Source organism: Pyrus communis, chromosome 10 (genome assembly GCF_041283825.1).
Source record: "Pyrus communis isolate YQ-2024b chromosome 10, ASM4128382v1, whole genome shotgun sequence".
Taxonomy (NCBI): Eukaryota; Viridiplantae; Streptophyta; class Magnoliopsida; order Rosales; family Rosaceae; genus Pyrus; species Pyrus communis.
The window spans coordinates 26,760,273-26,769,950 of NC_142574.1; the positions used below are offsets into that span (position 1 = coordinate 26,760,273).

The window sequence follows — 9,678 nt, forward strand, 5'->3', positions numbered from 1 at the left end:
ATAGCAAGCACATCCGTTTATCCGAGAAGAAGCAACATAAATTACTATTCCCAATTAAGTAGCTAGTCAAAACCAAGCAGATTGCACAAACTCATGTTGAAAAATAAATGATTAATGGTTTCATGATTGTTGTTGACAAATTGGAACCAGAAGAAGGCCTCAATGTGACAATGTTGTAGTTGATCCTCAATTGAAAGCTTATGAAATTATCCTCCAAATGAAAATGGAGTAGCATAATGGGATAAACGGATGCTAAATAATAGAAGCCCAATTCTTAATAGAAAAACCAACAACGAACAGTTTCATAACATGGATATACTTACTACCCCCATTATTTATCAAATTATGTCATTTAGCAGCGCGGTCCGAATTACCTCAAATCCACTGTACCAATTTAGGCTGAGGGACAGACAGGCCCCCAAAAGAAAAAGTAAAACGGCATGACCCATTTTACACATCTATATTATAGGGTTTGCATGGATCCTTGTAGGCTGTGTCTCGTTGTTTGCCTGAAAATCCTTGAAGGAAATTTTCACAATGTTTGCGGCAATACAATCAGCCATATTCACTCTCATGGTCGACTCGTTTCCCATGGGTTGTTGTAAGAAACGTAGTCCCCAGCTTAATGCGTCAGCCAGTACTAATCACGAACGTGCTAAAGAAGGTCAAGGTGCGCAAATGGGGTGATCGTTGAAACTGGACAGCAATTGTTAAGCTAACATGTTGTGGCTTAGGTAAACGTTCTTTTATCAAACAGTCTGTAAAGTACGGTATCCATGAACAATAACTGATCAAACTAATTTTTGTCCCTTTTAGTAAGTACTAGAATTGGGGATTTTGTTTAACTCAGTAGTGATTGGATCTCAATGGGAGCTTCAGATAATCTATGCACAATTTAAACCGCTAATTACCGCTCTCTGTAAAATTACTAGCTTTAACAATTTCACCATGAGTTGCAGGCAGGATACAAGATGAAGATGAAAGCTACAGTGGTGTTCGTTTCATGCACAACTCTTCTTGGCATTGCTCTAGGGATAGGCCTCTCCAGAGTGTACAGTGAGAGACTAATCCCAAGCCCACAGCTCTGATCGCGGTAGGACTACTGAACGCTTCATCAGCTGGCCTGCTCAAATATGTGGCATTGGTGGATTTGCTAGCATCTGATTTTATGAGCCCTTAATTGCAAGGCAACATAAAACTTCAGGTATGGGCTTATGCCGCAGTTCTCTCAGGTGCTGGAGGCATGTACTTGTTGGCTAAATGGGCCTAGAAAACTGCATTTGCAAAGTCATACCCTGCTGTTAGCGGTGTTGTTTAGGGATGTAAATTCAAACCGTTAAACTCGATAACCGTGGATAACCGTCCAAATGAAATGGATTTGGGGATGAAAATTCGACTATATTCAGATTTTGTGAAAACCCGAAAATATCATTCAGTTATGGTTACAGATATGGTTATAGGGGTCCCCGATCTGTATCCGTCCCCAAAACTGATCCGAATAATACGTATTATATATATATATATATATATATATATAATATTTTACTTATAATAAATATAGTATTGTATAATACATATGCATATTCACCAAACCCATTACTTCGAGAATTACAAAAGTTGCATTTTGTGAGAAAGTTTTGAAGTTTTGAATCAAAACCAATAAGAATCCAATGGTGCATATGGAAGAGATCAAACATAAGCCAACATCATCAATGTATCTATTATATTATAATGACGAAATTAGTATCTATTATATTATAATGCCTCAATTGAACTAATATATTTTTGGTATTGACGAAGATGAATATAACCGTTAACCGATAAGGAATTCGTTACCTGGTGTGTATGGTTATGGATAATCCCTAATAGTTAATTTGTGGTTATGGATATAATGAATTTTCGTAATTATGAAGATGGATATAGCATTTCCATCCCCAAACCGAACTGTTGCCATCCCTAGTGTCATTCCACTCGCAAAGGCTTTTCAACCCCGTCCAGAAATGAACCCGCCAACAATAGTTGCAGCCAGAGCAGCCCTGTCGCAAACTGCGTTTGCAAAGAACCTTCGGCCGCAATCCCTTCCAGCAAAAGCACTTGTAATCGGATCAATGGGCATGGCTGCCAATGTTCCTTTAGGGATATGTAGAGAGCACACCAAAATATTCTCGCTATCTTAGGTCGCTGCCGTGCATGCAGGTGTGCCATTCATAGCCATGCTCGCGGCGGAGAAATATTTTTTTTAAGAATTGGTTACTTTGTTAAAAGTTACAATTTTAATGTGAATTCTATCATCGTTGTTACCGGCTTATAAATACCCCATCCCTGCCAACAACGCTTTGTCCAGCTAGCCGTGGTTAACCTTTAAAATTAAAAAGAAACCCCACCCCTATTGACAACCGCCTATAAATGCCCATCCCTGATACCAAAGCTTCGTACGGGTAACAATGGTCAACCCGTAGGATTAAAACTAAATCTACCCCTTATAAATGCCTTATCCCTGACACCTATGGTTCGTACGGCAGACCTTGCCTGACACGTGGGATTAAAACTAAACCATACCCCTATAAATGCCTCCAACACAATTGGTTCATACAGGCAACAATGATTGCCCGTGAGATTAAAACTAAACCCTACCCCATATTGATAGCGGCTTATATATACTCCAACCACAACACCAATGCTTCGTGCAGGCAACAATGACGGATCCATGCACCCGAGTTTGCCTCATTTTTCGTGCGCCATCCCGTCTTGTTTTTCACGCCATTTTTTGTTCACTGAGCTTGCTTAGTTATGCGTGCAAGGAGCACGCCTCGCTTTGCATGCCAGAAGCTCGTCTTGTTCTTTACCTCATTTTTTGTGCACCTAGCCCACCTCGTTTTGTGTGCGCGGAAGCCTATCTTATTGTCTATGAGCGAAATGCTCCTCGTTCTAATTGATCCCATTTGTCAGAATTATATGAATTCAAGTGCACCTGTAGACAAGAGTTGCAGAAGCTAGGGTTAAGAAAATATGTGGGCGACTAGAATAACTCAAATTTTGGCTTATAATGAATTTTATAAGAGATCTTAAAATCGATTGGAAAATGTGAGTTTTCTAACTCATAGTTTTTGTGACAAATTGAAACTTCTAGTTTTAGGAAATATTTTGTGTGGGAATCAACAAAAATGTTGAAAGACCTTTGGATGTGATTTTATCCTTTATTAGGTCTTGAAACTATTTTTCATTAATTTTTGAAGTGGAAAAAATAGAAAAAATAATGAAAAGTAATAGCGGGGCACCCAAAGAGATTTGTAGGTGTCTGAAATCTTGGGAATGTCCTAAATTAATTTTAGTAAACATGTGGTGCGAGACTCTAACTTTGATTTATAACAAATGTTTTGTGAAAAGTGAAAACATTGAAATTTTTAGCTTTAGGAAATATTTTGCGTCAGAGTTACGGAAAATATTTGAAGATCTTTGGACGTGATCCTACTGTAGGTCTTGAAACTATTTTTTTTATTGATTTTTAAAGTTGAAAAATAGAAAAATATCTAGGTTTTAAATCATTGATTTCAAGTGTTTAAATATGAAGTATCATAGATTTTGCTCAGAAAAATATATTTTGAAGAACGTGAATATGATAGTTTGTTGTTATGGTAAGAAAGTAAAAGAAATACAATAAAATAAAAACTGAAAAGAAAAAAAAAATGTTGTTATGGTAAGAAAGTAAAAGAAATAAAATAAAATAAAACTGAAAAGAAAAAAAAAATTGAAAAGGGAGGGATTGGAATTCTATATCTACATGGCACATCACAAGTTTTTAGCTTCAAGGATTAGAATTCCTTGAAAAATTTGTATAAAAAATGCCAACTTACATTTAGTTACGTGAAACAAAGAATCTTCAGACCCCTTTTTTATTGCAAAGACACATGATGAACATAAAATGGGTGGACTAGTGTGCACATTACCTAATATTAAAAGCACGAATAATTTCTATGAACTTATGAAACCTTTCACAAAGGAGTTTGTTATTTGCAACCAAATATTAATTTACCAACAAGCAGATAAAAGAAAATTCAAGCCAACTTGAATAAATATGGAGTATGGGCATTCAACTTTACAAATTTTTATATAAGTGATGTCTTTTTTTTTTTTTTCAAATGAAATGATAGGGGCTTTATTATGTTTTTTTTAGTACATCGATATTTTTATACTAGGGATAGGGAGAGTTCGGCTAAGTCACACAATGGGCAACCTAATTTGGTGTCGAATTCACCATCCATAAGATTTGAACCGAAGACCTCTCACTTCCAAGTACTGAGTAGCTATGATATTAAAAATATTAAAAATTGATACAATCTTTAACTAGGACATTTTGGATAAAATTCAAGAAGTCCTCAATCCAAAGAAATTTCAACAAAACATAAAACGTCAACTTAGCCAAACTAGTTGTTATTAATATCCCCCTATAAAAATGTTTTGTAACCAGCTTTAATGAACAATCTGAATTTACGTAGTGAGAAGAATTAAATAGTGCGTTACAAAGTACGTCTTGTAGCGCAAGGCTTCACTCAGCGCCCTGGAATTGATTACGAAGAGATGTATTCCTCCGTAATGGACGTTATAACGTTCCGCTACTTAATCAGTTTGGTAGTTTTCAAAAAACTAAATATGCAGCTTATGGACTTGGTGATCACCTATCTCTATGGGGATCTAGATACGACGAAATATATGAAAGTTCCAGAAGAACTTCCATTGACTAGTTCAAATAGTTCTAGATCACGAAACATGTCACATCCTGGCCTGGGAGAGACCATTTCCCTGGCCTCGCTCCATCATCGTAGCACGATATTGTCCGCTTTGGGCCCCGACCACGCCCTCACAGTTTTGTTTCTGGGAACTCACACGAGAACTTCCCAATGGGTCACCCATCCTGGGAGTGCTCTCGTGCGCTACTCGCTTAACTTCGGAGTTCCCATAGAACCCGAAACCAGTGAGCTCCCAAAATGCCTCGTGCTAGGTAGGGATGTAAATATACATATAAGGATCACTCCCCTGAGCGATGTGGGATGTCACAAAACATTCTCTCAATAAGGTTGAGGAAGTCACTCTACGGATTGAAACAATCTGGATGGATGTGGTATAACCGTCTGAGTGAATACTTGAGAAGTTAGGGTTATGTGAACAATGAATTATGCCCATACGTGTTCATAAAAAAGTCACATTCTGGATTTGCAATCGTTACAGTTTATGTTGATGACATGAATCTTATCGGAACTCCCATAGAGCTTGAGGAAATTGCTAAGCATTTGAAATCAGAATTTGAGATGAAAGAACTTAGGAAAACTAGATATTGCCTCAGCCTGGAGATTCAACATTGTTCGAATAGAATCCTGGTACATCAATCGAACTATACTTATAAGGTGTTACATCATTTTAATGAGGATAAAGCGAAGTCTTCGACTACACTTATGGTTGTTCGGACTCTAGACGCTAAACGATATCCCTTTCGTCTAAAGGAGGATAAGGAAAAGATTTTGGAACCCGAAGTTCCTTACCTAAGTGCAATTGGTGCTTTATTATACTGGTTCAATGCACTAGACTCGACATTTCCTTGCAAATCTATTGGCTAGATACATCAACGCGTTTATATGCAGACACTAGAATGGTGTTAAAGAGATTTTTCACTACCTCAAGGGTACAATGAATTTGAGCTTGTTTTATACCAGCGAATCTTCAAGTGTTGCTGCCCCCTATGGTACTTGAATTGATTCCCGTCTTGTTGGTTACGCAGATGCTGGATATATGTCTGACCCACATAGGGCACACTCTCAAATAGGCTATGTCTATCTTGGAGATCTGTTAAGCAAACGTTAGTTGCAACTTCGTCGAATCATGCTGACATTCTTACCCTGCATGAGGCATCACGTGAATGCTTTTGGCTGAAAGAAGTCATGAAACACATTCGAAGCACTAGTGATATTATATCTGTCGTTGACCTTCCTACGACGATCTTTGAAGACAATGCAGCATGTATCGAGCAGTTAAAAAAGGGATACATCAAGATAGACAACACCAAGCACATAGCGCCAAAGTTCTTTTACTCAACCAACAACAGTAGCATCAGAACATTGAAGTCAAGCAAATCCGTTCCCAGGACAACATGGCCGATCTCTTCACCAAGTCATTGCCCAAGTCTAATTTTCAGAAGCTCGTCCAAGGAAATGGTATGCGTAAATTATCTAAGTTGAATCGCTTGTAGTTCTCTTATTTAGAAGTTATGTCTAACTCAGAAGGAGTATCCTGAAGCTACTCATTTGATCTTAATGTACTATTTTTCCTACGATTAGGAGCATTTTTCCCACTGGGTTTTTGCTACCTAACGAGGTTTTAACGAGGCACCCATCCTGGGATGATCATGCTCCATTGAGTTCACTACTTTCGTCCTGTTTGACGTTTATTTTAGACATTATGCATTCTTCTTACTTTTCTCTTTAGTTTATGGGTTTTCCTCATACCTTGGGTTTTACCATAGCGAGCTTTTGTGAGTTGTACTACCAATGCATACTTTCTTAAAATTTGAGACTCATGTTCACCCGTTGTGCCGATGACTTCATTAACTATTCCACTTTCTCTGTTGAAGATCTGATGCGATGGTTTGTTGAGTATTTACACACTCAAGGGGAAGTGTTACAGTCATATTTAGAATAGGAATGTGATTGTGTAAATCCTAGTAGATTTAGGAATGTATCTTATATTCCTATTAGGAGTTGATTACCTATTAAGAGTTGTAATCCTAAAGGGAAATGGTTTTACATATCCTACTACTATAAATAAAGGCATAAAGAGGTGATACAAACACACCTCACAATTAAATCACTCTCTCTTCTCCCTCAATACCATTGACCCCCCCTCTCTCTCTAATCCCTTAGATTAGTTCAATCAAATAGGCCTACAACAAGTTTGTTGTTATGGTAAGAAAGTAAAAGAAAAAAAAAAAAAAAAACTGAAAAAAAAAAAATTTGAAAAGGGCGGGATCGGTACGAAACTAGCGACTCCATCTGATAATAGTCGCTACTTTCTGGTGATACCCTTCAAGGATGATCGGGATACAATCGCTATGTTCATAGTGACATCTTTCAAGGATGATCGGTATCAAAGTAACGATCATATCATTTTCTCTTCTTTTTTTTCTCCTTTTTTATTTTTCCATTGATTTTTTTCCTACATTACTTTATTTAGATTCAAATCCCTTTACATTTGGATTTAGATTTATATCCTTGTTTTCAAAAATTTTGACATGAATTATAAGAAAATTTTCACCGAAAATACATTTTGTAGAACAGAAAGATGATAGTTTGGTGTTGTTGTATGGGAAAAACGAAAATTTAACAAAAATAAAAAATAAAACATAAAATTAATAAAATTAATGGTTTAGGCTTAGGGAGATGAGCTCAAACTCACGCCAATACCCAAATTCATGCCATCAGGAAGGCCCAAGGCATAGTAGAGCAATGGAGGTCCATGAGGTTTAGGGTTTATGAGTGTGTGAATAGTAACAGGGGAATACTATAGTAGTGGGCGATAAAAATAAAACCCTGAATTTTGAGCGTTTCAACTCACGACGCATTCGAATTTTTTCCCACAGCCGGAAGTCTGTGCTGATACCTAAATCAGCCCTGGCGTTTACCATTGCTGCTTCACTGCTAGGACAAGGCATTGGCTTCAGAGCAGAGCGGTACAGCCTCAAGGCTGTGGCTTCCAAAACATTGCCTCTGACGACTGAAACCTCCGTTGGTGAGGTGATACGATAGAATAAAACCCTAGATAGGATACCTTGTATTCCGTGTTCCACAAGAATTGTATTAACACTTAAAAATTGGATTTTGTCAATTCATTTGTTATAACTCTATATCTACATGACACAGCACAAGTTTTTAGCTTCAAGGATTAGAATTCCTTGAAAAATATGTATAAAAAACGCCAACTTACATTTAGTTACGTGAAACAAAGAATCTTCAGACCCATTTTTTATTGCAAAGACACATGATGAACGTAAAACGGGTGGACTAGTGTGCACATTACCTAATATTAAAAGCACAAATAATTTCTATGAACTAGGGGTACAACTTGGGTTGGACAAATCCAAACCCGCTCATGTCCAATTCAACTTTAAACCTGAACAAGTGGAGTTTTTTTTTTAATTATAACCCGCCTGAAGCCAACTCAATTTCAACCCGTTCATTGATTGTATTGAGTTGGGTTGATAATTTGCCCGTCCATCCCCAACCCTACCTAACCCGATTAACCAACCCAATCTAATTAGATTGTAGCCCATGTCAATTAATGCTCATACTACACGCAAGTGTGCCAAGTCCAAAAACCAACACCCTTTCTAATAATTTTTAACAAATTATCCTTTGTAATTACTTAAGCTTTTAGGGAATAAGAGGCTTTGATTAGTCAGCCTATATTCGTAGTCTCTAAATCCTAAAGCTTTATAGTAGATTGATTTATGAAATTAGAGTTAGCTAGCTTTGATGCTAATTGGCTTAATTGTTTTTGGAATTCTTTGAAACTAAGTTGTTACAAGATTAAACTTGAAAAAGTTGGGCAACCTAAACTAAACCCAAGTAAACCCTAACCCAATTAAACCTGAGTCCAAATGAACCCGAATGAAACCCAATCCGAACCAGAGCCCGAATTGTAAAAATTGGGTTAGAATTGAATTGACTTTCCAACCTGCCCGAGTTACACCCCAACTATGAACTTATGAAACCTTTCACAAAAGAGTTTGTTATTTGCAACCAAATATTAATTTACCACCAAGCAGATAAAAGAAAATTCAAGCCCGATTTTATTCCAACTTGAATAAATATGGGGCATAGACATTCAAGTTTACAAATTTTTATATAAGTGATGTTTTTTTTTTTTTTTTTTTTTCAAATGTAATGATAGGGGCTTTATTATGATTTTTTTTAGTACATTGGTATTTTTACATTAGGAGGAGAGAGAGTTCGGTTAAGCCACACAATGGGCAACCTAATTTGGTAACAACTTTGCCATCCATGAGATTCGAACCTAAAAACTCTCACTTCCAAGTGAAGAGGAATATCACCAGATCGTAGTACCAAGTGGCTATGATACTAAAAATATTAAAAATTGATACAATCTTCATCAACTAGAACATTTTGGATAAAATTCAAGAAGTCCTTAATCCAAAGAAACTTCAACAAAACATAAAACGTCAACTTGACCAAACTAGTTGTCATTAATATCCCCCTATACAAATGTTTTGTAACCAGATTTAATGAACAATCTGAATTTACGTATAACAAAATACGAAAATTTACTATGTCCAGTATATAATGTGTACCACAATTTTATATTGTTAGAAAATTCTCATAATATAATCAACTTCGGAGTTGAATTCAAGTTTATTTATAGTTATCGAAATTTATAGTTTTGACCTAAATATTAGATTTTGAGGAGTAAATAATTTGGTATCATAAAGTTGTTTTTTCGTTAGAGAAAAATGTTTGACTTTTTACATGTAAGAACTTATTTCTCCTTACAATCAAATTACAATATGACACATGTGCGCATAACAATTTTTTTTTTTTTTTTTTTTTTGCTTTGAAAATTTTAAATATATGTGAGGCCATGATTTGCCAATAAAAAGAGAAATGACTCCTTACT

At 36.3% G+C, this 9,678-nt stretch overlaps 1 long non-coding RNA gene across 1 annotated transcript; it reads left to right on the plus strand.

Moving 5' to 3' along the window:
* Window positions 1-516: 516 nt before the first annotated feature.
* LOC148693797 (uncharacterized) lies at window positions 517-1,451 on the plus strand. The gene is made up of 2 exons (XR_015951800.1): window positions 517-734; window positions 960-1,451. It is a non-coding gene; the product is annotated as an uncharacterized LOC148693797 (long non-coding RNA).
* Window positions 1,452-9,678: the final 8,227 nt, after the last annotated feature.